This window comes from Hemicordylus capensis, chromosome 11 (genome assembly GCF_027244095.1).
Source record: "Hemicordylus capensis ecotype Gifberg chromosome 11, rHemCap1.1.pri, whole genome shotgun sequence".
NCBI lineage: Eukaryota > Metazoa > Chordata > Lepidosauria > Squamata > Cordylidae > Hemicordylus > Hemicordylus capensis.
In genome coordinates this window covers 3505926-3519942 of record NC_069667.1, presented here as the reverse complement: position 1 = coordinate 3519942, position 14017 = coordinate 3505926, and the positions used below count along the sequence as shown (strand labels likewise).

The 14017-nt window shown below is 52.1% G+C and overlaps 1 protein-coding gene across 2 annotated transcripts in view; it reads right to left on the bottom strand.

Annotated features, from left to right (window-relative positions):
* LOC128335288 (actin-binding protein WASF3-like) overlaps nucleotides 1–13064 on the bottom strand; it is a 49957-nt gene extending 36893 nt beyond the window's left edge. The window contains exon 1 of one of the 2 annotated variants that reach the window (XM_053273296.1): nucleotides 12720–13064. The gene's annotated coding sequence lies outside the window, so the exon portion shown is untranslated. The remainder of the gene's footprint in view (nucleotides 1–12719) is intronic. The other variant, XM_053273294.1, reaches the window with a different exon arrangement.
* Between the last annotated feature and the right edge of the window lie 953 nt (nucleotides 13065–14017).

The following is a 14017-nucleotide window of genomic DNA, read 5'->3' as shown; positions in this document are numbered from 1 at the left end:
CTACCACAAGACCAGCTTCCTATGTTCCTAAGAGTTTAATAGTAGCAAGTAAATTTGCAGTTTGTTGTTTGTTCATTTTTAACGTCTCTTTTTGGCTGGTCTTGTGCTCATTGCTTCTCTCGGCCTTAGTGTTTCTCACCTGGCAAAAATATTCTATTGCAAAATCTGAAAATGGCGCAAAATATGTAAAGCAGTGGTGTTTTATTGTATAAGGATTAATTGATTGCCTTTGGCCAGGTCTTTGTGCTGCACTGCTGGCCAGTTTGAGTTGTGTTAGAATCCCGGATCTGTAGGAACTCAGGCGCAGATTTCTCCTTGCGTTTACAGGAGGGGCCAACCTCTTTGGAACTGCACGCCTATGCCCTCGAGGTGACTGTGCACAAGTGCTTGATGCGTCCTCCTGAACTGCACGTGCCAATCTCTGGTCTGTGATGCCTGCAGGAGAAGGTAGCTGAAGGAGAGTTGAGAGGACCAGGGAGCGCTGAATGATAAGGGTGCCTGCCCCAAATGAGGTGCAAATTTATGCATGATCCTGCCTCATCTAGAGAAAGCCCCCCCCCCATTTCAGCCATTGCTATCAGATGACCCTATGATGCAATAAAAGTGCATGGTGTCAAGGCATATTTGGCAACACTTGACCGTGATGCAACCATGGGTGGCCCGTCAACTGAAGGATGTCCCAGCCCAACAAGAATCCTGTTCCAATTGCTTCAGCATGGGCATGCCTCTGTGGCTCTCCCATGAAGACAGGGCCCTTGGCCTGGGGGGTGCTTGTCTCTCCTAGCAGCAGACGGTCACTTCCTCCCGTGGCATTCTTCAGTTTCCAGAAATGCATCCGTCAAGCCTGCTCAGCATCTTCGCTCTGTCAGCTGCACGGACCTCCCCAAGCTGTTTCTGCGCTAAGAGTAGAAGCTGTTTGCTCAGTCCAGCTCAATGCACTTGTTAAGTCTAGTGGGAGGCAGGGGAGGGAAGGAGGGAGGGAGGAGAAAGAAGGTGCTGGCATTGGCAGCAAGGCACTCTCCTTTTCGAGACACACTTTCTCCTCCATTTCTCCCGGTTGCAAAAAGCCAGCAACTGCAGGGGGGCTATGCAGATTCCGAGTGCTTCCTGGGCAAGACGGGAGAGAATGACCTTCTCAGCAGGGTCATAAGAGGTCGCCATTCCTTGGGATTTCAAGATCTCTTCTCGACACCTTGAGCTCAGGCATGCTCCTGCCTACTGGTCCAGCATGTGGCAGCAAGGACCAAGCCATACATGACTGGTCTCGTGTGGGTACAACGTGCCACTTCTCTGAACATGCACAGCGTCTCATGCCAGGAGCACTTGCAGGTCTTAAGATCGCCAGGGAGCTGGTCTTGTGGTAGCAAGCGTGACTTGTCCCCTTTGCAAAGCAGGGTCTGCCCTGGTTTGCATTTGGATGGGTGACTTCATGTGAGTGCTGTAAGTAGATATTCCCATCCAGGGATGAGGCAGCTCAGGGAAGAGCTCCTGCCTGCTGGCATGAAGAAGGTGCCAAGTTCCCTCCCTGGCAGCATCTCCAAGATCAGGCTGAGAGAGACTCCTGCCTGCAACCTTGGAGAAGCCGCTGCCAGTCTGTGTACACAATACTGGGCTATATGGACCAATGGTCTGACTCAGTAAAAGGCAGCTTCCTATGTGCCCAGATCAAAACCTCCAAACTGCAAGCAAAGTTATACTAGCTAAAAAGAGGTAAATTTATGTCTGTATTTATCTATCATAATTTTATCCTGCCTGATATGTACATCTCTAGGCAGTGTAGGGAAAAAAGGACAGATTGTGCCGTCGAGTCGGTTTCGACTCCTGGCGACCGCAGAGCCCTGTGGTTTTCTTGGTAGAATACAGGAGTGGTTTACAGGAGTGGTTTACCATTGCCTTCCTCCTGCGCAGTATGAGATGATGCCTTTGCCATGTGAGCATCCACCTCCAGCACCTTCCTATATTGCTGCTGCCTGATACAGGTGACTACAAATATATATTTACCAGACACAGTCTGGGAAGCACACCGGTGGGGATTCGAACTCACAGCCCCTTGCTCCCTAGGCAAGCTGCTTCCCTGCTGTGCCACTGCAGCTGGGTTAGGTGGTGTACAGAATTAAAATACAAGAAGTAAGATATTCCCATAATAAAACAATAGAAACAAACAAGAAACAAACAATAAAAACAGTTAAGATTCTACAAGATAAATAAAAACAATCTCATCAAATAAAAACAGATTAAATCATCTAAAATTCATTCAGTTAAATCCAGGTGCATCTTGAATCTTTACATTCGGGGCATCTTCTTAAAAGCAAACAAAGGAGATGTTCTTATTTCAACAGGGAGCATATTCCAAAGTCCCGGGTTGCCACCAAACGAACCAGCGGCAACCGTAACCAGACCTCCCTGATCTTAATAGGCAGCCAGGTTGAAGACAAAGAAGACTCTCTCTTAAGTACCCTGGACCCAAACCGTTCAGGGCTTTATAGGTAATAACCAGCACTCTGTGTTTCGCTCGGAGACATATCGGCAGCCATTGCCGATATTGGAAACTGGATTTCCTGGCATCATTTCAGGGACTCAGCCAAGACATCTTTCAATCTCCCACCTGACTTCTTCTCTTGTTCCAGCTGTTAGGTCAAGATGACCATGCAAAAGGCACCATTCATGCTTGCTACACAAGACCAGCTCTCCTCCCATAGGGTTAGCAAGCCAGCCACATGGCCAGTCAAATTTTCTCTGACCATTCAGTGAATTGCCTGCTAACTGGGGTCCAATATTGTCAAACACATTCCATGAAGCCACCGTGTTGATGCTTCCCGAAGAACCTGCCTGCTGCCTGTTTAGCACAACTGCCGTTAATTTCTTTTAATAGCTGCTTTTTCTTTGCTCGCTTGCTGTTTCAATTTCACTTTTTAAAAACTGCTGCTGTAGACTGAGACTGGTGTTGCCGGATAAATGCAAAGAGAAAAACAGCTCAGGGAAACCTTCTCATGCAGAGGAACCTAATCTAACATTGTTAGACGCTACGATCATCCACTGCAATTTCTGAAAAGTAAGCATCACAATAGCCTTTACCTAATTTGTTTCCATAAGAAGCATAAGTAGCAAACCTGTTGATGAGTAAAGACTCTTCCTTGCTGTTCTCATGAAGTAAATGCTTTAAAAATCTCTGATCAGTATCTGACAGGGGTTCTCAGCCTTGAGGCCCTGGATGTGGTTGGGAATACACCCCCCCCCATTATCCACAGCAACAATGGCTGCAAGGGATTTGTAGTCCAATATCTGTGGACCCAAGTTTGAGAACCCAGACCAGCCCTTCTGGATCAGGCCCACAGTCTGTCTAGTCCAGCATCCTGTTTCACACATTGGCCCCAAAAGAAGCCAACACCATATAATAGCCTAAAGCATGACTGCTTTAAAGATATGCATGGAACCAATGGAAATCTATCAGGTCTATAAATGGTGGAAGTATACAATAGCTCCAAATAGCATGGAATAAAAAGATACAATATAAAGAGAAACATTAAATAAACAATCTCGTTTAGAACATCAATGTGCGCTAAAGAAAGTCAATGTGACTTGACTTTCTGAGCATCTAAATATCCAAAATGAATTGAACATATGGAGGACTGATCTGCAAGTTGTGCATTTTGGGGACCTCAGTAGGAAGGTTGATCGTAAATTCCCATGATGTAAATTTGTTGTTCTATACTAATGTTTTTCATTGTTACATGTCCTTACTTTTTAATATATACATTGCTCACATTGATGTGCTAAATGTGATTGTTTATTAAATGCTTATTTTATCTTTTTATTCTATAGTATTTGGAGGTATTGTATACTTCCACCATGTATAGACTTGATAGTTTTCCAAGTTCCATCCGTACCTTTAAAGCATGACCTTTTAGGCTATTATATGGTGGTGGCTTCTTTTGGGGTCAATTCGCATATTTGGTTGAACCCACCCAGGTCTTCTTCAGCTTTTCGGTTTCTTTTCACATAGTGGCCCACCAGATGCCTCTGGGAAGCCCATAGGCAGGAGCTGAGGGCATGCCCTCTCTCTCCTGCGGTTGCTCCCCTGCAACTTGTATTTCGAGGCATCCTGCCTCTGAGGCTGGAGGTGGTCTATATTCACCAGACTAGTCGCCATTGATAGACCTGCCCTCCGTGAATTTGTCTAAGCCCCTTTTAAAGCCATCCAAACTAGTGGCCATCACCACATCCCATGGCAGAGAATTCCATAGATCAATTATGCACTGTGTGAATAAATACTTCCTTTTGTTAGTCCTAAATTTCCTGGCCTTCAGTTTTATGGGATGACCCCTGGTTCTAGTGTTGTGTAAGAAGAGAAAGATTTATCTGTCCACTCTCTCTACCCTATGCACATACTTCAACACAACACACCTCTGTCATGTCTCCCTGTAGTCACTTCTTTTCCAAGGTAAAGAGCCCCAGAGGCTATAGCCTTGCCCACAAGGTGCTTCAGGCCCCTGATCATCTTGGTTGCCCCCTTCTGCACCTTTTCCAGTTCTACAATGTCCTTCTTAAGATACAGTGACCAGAACTGTACTCCAAATGTGGCTGCACCACAGATTTGTATAAGGGCATTATGATATTAGCATTTTAATTTTCAATCCTCTTCCTAATGATCCCTATAATGGAATTTGTCTTTTTCACAGCTGTACTGCGTCAACACCTTCAACAAGCTGTCCACCACGACCCAAAGATTCCTCTCTTGGTCTGACAGCTCAGACCCCATCAATGTATATGTGAAGTTGGGGTTTTTTGTCCCAATATGCAACAATTTACACTTCCTTACATTGAACTGTATTTGCCCTCTTGTCGCCCACTCATCTAGTTTGGAGAGAACCTTTTGGAGCTCCTCACAATCTGTTGTGGATTTCACTACCCTAAATAGTTTAGTATCATCTGCAAATTTGGCCACTTCACTGGTCACCCCAACTTCTAGATCATTTATGAACAAGTTAAAGAGCGCTGGTGTGTAGCTATAACTGAGCGAAAGGGTTCAAAGAACATGGGCCCCCAGCTCCTGAGGGCCCTCCAGTTCCACCCCTCCCTATTTTCTTCATTGTCTCCCTCATTCTGGAGGGCCACCAGAGAGAGGGATGAACATGGGCCCCCTCTCTCCTAGCTATGCCCCTGTCTGGGGAACTCCACTTCCTACCTACCTCCATTGTGAAAACTGTCCATTTATTCCTACTCTCTGTTGCTTGTCCTTCAGCAAGTTACCGATCCACACATGAACCTGTCCCCTTATTCCATGACTGCTAAGTACTCAAGAGCCTTTGGTGGGGAACTTTATCAAAAGCTTTTTGGAAGTCCAAGTATACTACGTCGACCAGATCACCTTTATCCACATGCCTGTTGACACTCTCAAAGAACTCCAAAAGGTTAGTGAGACAAGACTTGACCTTGCAGAAGCCATGCTGGTTCTCCTTCTACTAGGCCTTTTCTTCTATACGTTTAACAATTTTGTCCTTAAGTATGCTTTCCATCAATTTACCCAGCACCAAACTTAACTGGCCTGTAGTTTCACGGATTCCCCTCTAGATCCCTTCTTGAAAACTGGAGTTTACATTAGCTACTTTGCAGTCCTCTGGTATAGAGCCTGACCTGACTGTGGGGCAAGTAACATATTTTTACTAGGAGAGCAGCAATTTCACATTTGAGTTTCTTCAGAACTCTGGGTGGATGCCATCTGGCCCTAGCAATTTTTAGTTTTTCAAGACAGTTTGGAACATCCTCTCTCATCACCTCAAATTGGCCCAGTTCTTCAGTCTCCAAGCCTGAGAAGCTCAATTCCAGAGAGCATATATGGTCAGTATCCTCTGTTGTGAAGACAGATGCAAAGAACTCATTCAGCTTCTCTGCAGTCTCCTCATCCTCCTTAATAATCCCTTTCACACCTTCATCATCTAAGGGGTCAACTGCCTCCCTGGCAGGTTTTCTACTTCTGATATACTTAAAGAAGCTTTGGTTTTTCCCCTTGACACTTCTAGCTCTATGCTCCTCAAACTCTCTCTTTGCATCCCTTATTGTCTCCTTGTATTTCTTTGGCCAGAGTTTATGTTCCTTCCTGTTCTCTTCATTTGGGCAGGACTTCCATTTTCTGAAGGAAGTCCTCTTCCCTTTTATAGCTTGCCTGACTAACCCCTGGACTTAGGGGCATCGAGTGAGGGGAGACAAATGTCCCTTGGCCCCAGAGGGAGGGGGGCCCACTGGCTGGTTGAGAAGTCGGTCTTTACTTTCCCCCTCCCCTGACTCACTGCTGACTCCTGATTGGAGGACGTATCTCAGCTTCAAAAAAGATAAACTCTCACTAGGAGGTATATATGTAGGTAGTAAATATGTATGTTAAACCTCTCTCTGCGCCAGAGGGATGTGGACTTGCAAGTGTGTGTGTGTGTGTGTGTGTGTGTGTGTGTGTGTGTGTGGCAGGGGAGGGAAGGAGGGAGAGAGGGAGAGTGTTTATGTGCATGGGGAGTGCATAAGATTATTTGCAGAGGAGTGAGAGCAAGGGAACACTGAGAATGTTTTGTTTTTCGCTATGTCCTTACAGTTCTGCAGAAAAGACGCAGGGGTGGGCGGGAGGAGGAGAAGGGGGGGCCATCTTGGCTTTTCAGCAATGCCTCTGCTTGCACTAGTCCATTGGCCAAACCATCAGACCTGGGATGGGGGCGGGGGGGGTGGGGCTGAAGATGCTCAGCAGGAGGCAAGCTGTGGAAGGCAGCCCAGGAGAAGGTAGCTGGGAAAGTCTAAGCACTGGGAGAAAAGACAGAAAGCTTTTCAGAGGCTTTCCCTTTCCTGCTTAGAGGCCACCACAGGGCTCCTGGGGGTTGTCCGGTGGTCTATTCCTTGGACAGATACTGGCATCCTTTCCAAAATGAATCTGCAGCAACCGGGGCGGGGTTGCCAGATTGCAAGCTGGAGAGCTTCTTCCCCTGTCCACCCCTGCCTCCATCTCCTTCCCCTTCCCCCGTTGTCCCCCTCGTGTCAATATCTAGGTTGCGAAATTATCTAGATTGCGAAATTCCCCTTGGGGTGGGGAATTTTCAAAGCACCTGCACATGGATGGTGAAGACGAAGAAGAAGACGGAGAGGGCGTGGCCTCAGTTGTGGGCTCCCCAGAGGCATCTGGTGGGCCACTGTGTGAAGCACGATGCTGGACTAGATGGGCCTCCTTGGGCCTGATCCAGCAGGGCTGTTCTTATGTTCTTAAAGCCAGAGTATCACTGACCCTATGCACCTCTCTCATAAGAACAGCCCTGCTGGATCAGGCCCAAGGAGGCCCATCTAGTCCAGCATCCTGTTTCGCACAGTGGCCCACCAGATGCCACTGGGGAGCCCACAGGCAGGAGGTATGTGCATGCCCTCTCTCCTCCTGCTGTTGCTCCCCTGCAACTGGTATTGAGAGGCATCATACCTCTGAGGCTGGAGGTGGCCTATAACCCTCCGACTAGTAGCCGTTGATAGACCTCTCCTCCATGAAGTTATCCATAGGAGAGAAGAGCTGGTCTTGTGGTAGCAAGCATGACTTGTCCCCATAGCTAAGCAGGGTCTGCCCTGGTTGCATCTGAATGGGAGACTTGATGTGTGAGCACTGTAAGAAATTCCCCTCAGGGGATGAAGCCGCTCTGGGAAGAACAGAAGGTTTCAAGTTCCCTCCCTGGCAGCATCTCCAAGACAGGGCTGAGAGAGACTCCTGCCTGCAACCTTGGAGAAGCCGCTACCAGTCTGTGAAGACAATACTGATCTAGATGGACCAATGGCCTGACTCAGTATATGGCAGTTTCCTGTATTCCTATGTTCCCCTCTTAAAGCCATCCAGGTTGTTGGCTGTCACCACATCTTGTGGCAGAGAATTCCACAAGGGATTCTCCCCTGCACCAAGGATGCCAGAAACACCACACACACACACACAGACACACACTAACCCTGCTATCCTGCAGTGGCCGTTTCAGCTTTGATTTTGACTTGCCCGGGTGGCACTGAGGAGCCAGAATGATGGGACTAATATGTGCTGTAATAGCAAGAGGATTAAATTAGATTCCACCAGCATGAAAGCGGTGATGAGCTAACAGACGCCTGCACATTCAGAATGATTGCATCTGGTCAGCTGCCAAGTGGAAGGGGACAAGACAAGCTGGGAGTGTCTTGCTCGCGTGGAGATACGGCAGCTAGGAACTTCGGATCAGTGGTGCGGTCCTATCCAATTTCACCTGCAATCAATAAACAGTGGGGGCACCCTTGAGGGAGGCAGAGGGGTTTTTTTGTTTGTTTGTTTGTTTGTTTTTACTGCTTTGGAGAGAGCAGGTGAAAAGAACATTAAATTTCTCTCCCCTGGTTCTAGAACTGGGATCAGCCAGTGAAACTGATTATCTGTAGAGTCAGGGAAGACCAAAGAAAATCCTCTATACAATGATGAAGAATTCACTTATGGAACTCACCGCTACAGGATATGGGAATTGCCAATGCCCTGGTCTCCACTCTCGGCAGAATGAGGCGGTAGAGTTAGCAGAGGTGGAACACAGGAACACGGGAAGCTGCCTTCTACTGAGTCAGACCCTTGCTCCACTTCAGTATTGTCTACTCTGACTGGCAGCAGCTCTCCAAAGATTTCAGGCAGCAGTCTTTCCCAGCCCTACTTGGAGATGCTGCCAGCAATTGGATCTGGAACCTTCTGTGTGCAAGCAATGCTCGACCACTGAGCTATGACCACATCCCCCAGTATGTGGAGGGTGGCATTTTTTCATGCTCCCGTCTACCCCCCCCCCCACACACACACACATACAAAGCAAAGCAGGGAGAGAAACTCTGCCTGTTCCTTCCTAAGCTAGCCTCCTATTTTCAGGAAGCGTTTGCTCAGGGAAGCATCCAGACACACCATCTGAAGCAGAACAGCCCATTCCACCAACTCATTCCGCTCTGTGTGTGAGCCAAGACTCAGATGGCTTTTTAAAAAGATTAGACAAATCCATGGAGGGGAAGTCTCCCGGAAACTAATAGCCGTGGATGGACCCTTCATATTCAGGCGTAGTATAGCTTTGAATAGCAGTTGCCTGGGGACAATTAGTAAGAGAAGATTGGCCTCTGGCCACTGTTGGAAACTGTATGCTGGTCTAGATCTTTATGTGAGCCAGGCATGTGGCAGATCAAGGATCTCTGTAACTTATACTTGCAAGGGGCGTTGATGGTCCATTATTCTTATCAGGAAACTGGATAAAAATTATTCACGTTTATCACTAATTTAGGCTCAGGATAGCAACATAGGAAACTGCCTTCTACTGAATCAGACCCTTGGTCCATCTAGCCCAGTATTGTCTACCCAGACTGGCAGCGCCTTCTCTAAGGCTGCAAACAGAAGTCTCTCTCAGCCTGGAGAGAGACCTCCAGCATCTACCTGGAGATACTACCAGGGAGGGAATTTGGAGCCTTCTGCATACAAGCGTGCAGGGGCTCTTCCCAGAGCAGCCCCATCCCCTGAGGGGAAGATCGTACCATGTGCTCACATGTAGCCTCCCATTCAAATGCACACCAGGGTGGACCCTGCTTAGCAAAGAAGACCATGCATGCTTGCTACCAGCAGACCAGCTCTCCTCCCAAAAAGATACCCAAGTCTGCACTCTCTTTACATACCCCAGCAGTACAAGAAGGGGCGGCCTAGGTACAGCCTGGGAAAGATGCAAAATGGATACCAAATAATATTAAGGAAATAATGAAGCCGTGTAATATGCTCTTAAATAGAGACTTAGCGAGGGCAGCATGCCAGACAGGCAGGTACTGCGGCTGCATCTCGTCAGCCCTGTGGTTGCAGCCTGGCAGGCTGAACCCAGGACTGCATGCTGCTTGTGGGGAAGAGAACTGCCAAGGCACAGGGTACTTTGTGGATCAGCAGAAGCGGGAACTTTTTTTTTTCCTTTTCCAAAATGGTTTCTATGCAGGAGCAGCCCGGGGAGGAGAACTTGGGATTTCAGCCGCCGCCGGTAAGCTCCACAGCCATTCTTAACTTGCACTGCTGGTTCCCAGGAGAGGGAGGGCACAGAATCCACAGCTTGCCCTGCCTCTAGAAATGACTAGTTATGGCTCTAACTGAATCCCCATAATCTCACAGAGCAACGCTGCCATTATACACAGTATGCTGGCAGGACTACGCTCAGAGACAGGCCATCCAAACAGGCCGCACAGGAGGTGACAGAGATAGCGTTCCAAGAGGTAAGATTCCGAGGGCTGCATTTGGGAAGAAAAGAGGGATACCCCTCGGGCCTGCTAGCAGGTGCAGAGGAATCGTGCATTTTATTCATTCAACATATTTTTATACCACCGAAAATGTACATCTCTGGGCGGTTTACAACAAAACATGTAGGTAAAACATGTTGTTCTCTTCCTCCCCCTTCAGTAGCGTTCAGTGGGTTTACTCTTCCCAGCTAACATCCCAAAGCCTCCATGCAAATAAAGAACGCACTGAGCATAATCCCACCCCCCCAACCAAGACACTTGAGACATCACAGCCAGAGGCCTGGTTCTCACAAACACCACGCCAGGGTGGCTAAACCTGTTTCTGGATGGTGCTACTGCAGCCTGCAGGTCATGGCTCAGGAGATAAAGTGTTTCTCCACACAAGGCAAATTCCCTGCATGCAGAAATCTAGTGTGTCAGGGACGCTAGGCTGGCACCGCGTCCCCTTGCCTGCTAGCTGGCCAGGTACGAGGCATATTCTTGTTTCGAGCAGCACCCAGTCAGTCAGGTGAGCATTCCTCACCTGAAGTTTGAAGTGGTAGTTGAGGCATAGTTCATCTTCGCACCGGTCGTTCATGGATGAACAACTCCCCAGTGCTTCTCCCCCAATTGAAACCAAAGCCAGGGGGCCCTGGTGTTTCCTAGCTGCAGACGGCAGTCTCTGCTCCGTACAAGCTAAGAGATACTTTTGCTCCATTCACTTGTATGGAGTCAGATGCAAGAGGCTGCACTTGCGGGGAAATAGAAGGATACCCCAGGTGCAGAGGGACAGAGGAAACAGATTGACGAGATCCGGATCTCGGGACAGAGGAATACGTCGACGAGATCCCACATAGAACCGGGAGGTTAATTCACATAAACGCTACCCCAGAGGAAATCAGCATTCAGGGCCGGCTCAGATGCAGGGATACCTGGGGCAGGTCAAGCAGGCCTCCTGCTGACAGGACAGCTGCTAGAGCGCCGTCTCTCTGCCTATACATGTGTCTTTTTAATCTCTCCAGCTGGCTGACCTTTCCTCATTCCTATCCAGCCACCCACTCAAATCTGCCAGGTCTCGAGAGAGAAAGTTCCACATCCCCAAGGAGAGGGGTGGGGGGAGGGAAGAGCGGAGGGTGGGCCCTCAATGCTCCTCCCAGAGGAGGAGCCAGAAGGAATGGGGGGTCAGCTTCTTTTGGACTCTCCACGCTCCTGATGCTTCCCAGGCAACTCATCCAGAGCCACACCGATCCTTATGGAGCCCATTGAGAACTTGGGCCACCTTTGGGTGGTTCACAGCTTTCTCCCTACATTGCATTCCCGCGCAAACCACTGGCGAGGAAATCCAAGAGACAGATCTATGGTGAGACTCACAAAAGCGATGGTTAAGCAACTCCTAAGTGAGAAGCAGCCAGGAGAAAAGCCCTGCTGCTGGATCAGAGACCAAGGTGCATGTCCACCTTGTCCAGCCCCACAGTGGCCAGCAGCCGGATGCCTCTGGGAACCCCACATGAAGGCAAGAGCCCCCCCCCTTGCTGATGCTCTCTGCCACTGCCAAGGTATCCTGCCAGAACCAGGGGCTTATCAAAGAAGCACCGGACCTTGCCCATGGATGAACCGCAGCAGGGAGGGAGCCCCTGCATTCTGCACATGCTCCAGGCCACTCTTGGCCTTACACCTCATAGGCCCTGCAAGCTGCACGCTGGCACCTGTTCAACCGGGCTCCTGCTGGCCTTCAAGCTCCCCGCCCGCCCTCCTGCTGCTGCTGCGAGAAAGGCTCCAGACGCCGCGCAGTGCGCTGACATCACTGGATTCCGAGGCACCCCCTCCACTTACCCCCCCCCCGGCTCCATGTGGGGACCGATCCAGGAGGACATGCTGGGGCTGGGGGGGTCTGCAGGGCAGAGGCTGGGCATGCTTCTCGCCCCCCCCCAAAACGAGGGGGGCAACTGCCTCTCATGATCATCCGCCTTGGCCAGCGCCGTGCCCCTTGGGCCATCCAGATCCACCCTCCCAGGAGGGGAGGGACCCCCAAGAGCTCGGGACTCCCGCCGGAACGGCCGCCCCCCGCCCCGCCGCCGCCTTTCCTCCCTAGTCTTCAGCTCCTTCCCGCCCCCCCCCCGCCGCCCCCGCTTCTCCGAGAATGGCACGCAGCGATGCCCTCCTCCTGCCCACATGCTCAGGGCTGCCGGGAATGTGCCGAGCGCCGCAGCTGGCAGCAGCCACCCACCTACCTACCCACCCCCGCGCGGCGGCGCCGCCGATGCCACCACGACCCCCCTCCAGCCTCCCACGGGCGCCCCCCCCCCGAAAATCCAGCACTCTCCCTCTCCCCTCCTCCTCGCCTGCCCGCCCAGATCTCGGGGGGCGAAGGGGGCTGCCATGCCGTCCCTGCCCCCCCCCGCCCGCACCCAAGCGGCCCCCGATGGGCCCCCTCCTGCCCACGAGCCCAGCCCAGCCCAGGTCGAGAGAGCGGCGGCGCTCACCTGGGGCGCTGCTGAGGCTGGAGGCGGCGGTGATGGGCTCAGCGCCGCGCGGGGGAGCAGCGGCGGCGGCGGCAGCAGCAGAAAGACGGAGAGGAGCCGCGGTGCGGGCAGTGGCGGCGGCGGCGGCGGCGGCGGCTGCTGCTGTGCCCGGCTGGCATGCTGCTGCTCGGCGAGGCTGCAGAGCCCGGGAGGCAGCCGCAGCTCCGGCTCTGACGCCTGCCTGCCGCTGCCCGCTGCCTGCCTGCCTGCCTGGGGTGCGCGCACGCGCGCGCGACTGGCACTGCCTTTGCCTGCGAGCTTCGCCTAGTCCGGCTCCGCAGTGCGGTCACGGCGCATGCGCCTCCGCCGCCACCCCCTCCTCACCTCCCTTCTTGCCGGCAGGAGGAGGAGGAGGAGGAGGGAGCCTCGCAGCCCTTGCAGCAGCCGGGAGAGGGAGGGAGGGAGGGAGGGAGGGATGCTGGTGCTGATGCTGCCGCCGCCGCCGCCGCCGCCGCCGGGAACAAGCCGGGCGAGGAGCGGCGGCAGCAGGGCCACTTGTCTCCCGGCCGGTGCCCCCCCCCCCCCCGCGCGGCCCAGGGGGAGCTGCCTGCAGACCCCGCGCCGCAGCCAGGCCCCTCCGGGCGTGAGCGCCCGATCCAGACCCGAGGCTGCTGCCTCGCCTGCCCCCCGACGGCCTGCTTGGCCCCGCAGCAGCAGCAGCAGCCGCAGCCAGGGGCTTCGGGCGGGGGGCTGCTGCTTCTCCCTGGCTGCCGCCGCCGCCTGTCCCGTTCAGAGGCTTCCTCCTCCCCACAGCGGGGCTAAGCAGCGCCCCGCCCGCTGCCCTCCAGGGGCCTCTTCCCCCAGAGGGGCGGAGAGAGGCCTCCGGCCAGCCCCCGGGCAGCCCGGCACAGCAAGCAGCCACCAGCCGCCATGGCCAGGCCGACCGAGACGGCCTCGCTCTGCGCGCGGCGCGCTCGCTTTCCTCCTCCGACCCGAGGACCGCACTCGGAGCCCCCGTGGACTCGCTGGGTGGCTCTGGGCCGGTCACTTCTCTCTCTCAGCCTCGCCTACCTCACAGGGTTGTTGTGAAAGAGAAACTCAAGGATGTAGTGCACCGCTCTGGGCTCCTTGGAGGAAGAGCGGGAGATAAATGTAGCAACAACAACAACTTGTAGAAATGCTTTTGTAACGTGTGGCTTTGGGAGGCAGTGAAGCCCATGGATGCATTATACACGGAGTGGAGAGAGACTTTCTCCTGCCTGGACTGAATCTCTGGGGAGGAGAACCGGTCTTTTGGTAAGGGAAAGGCAGGACTGGTG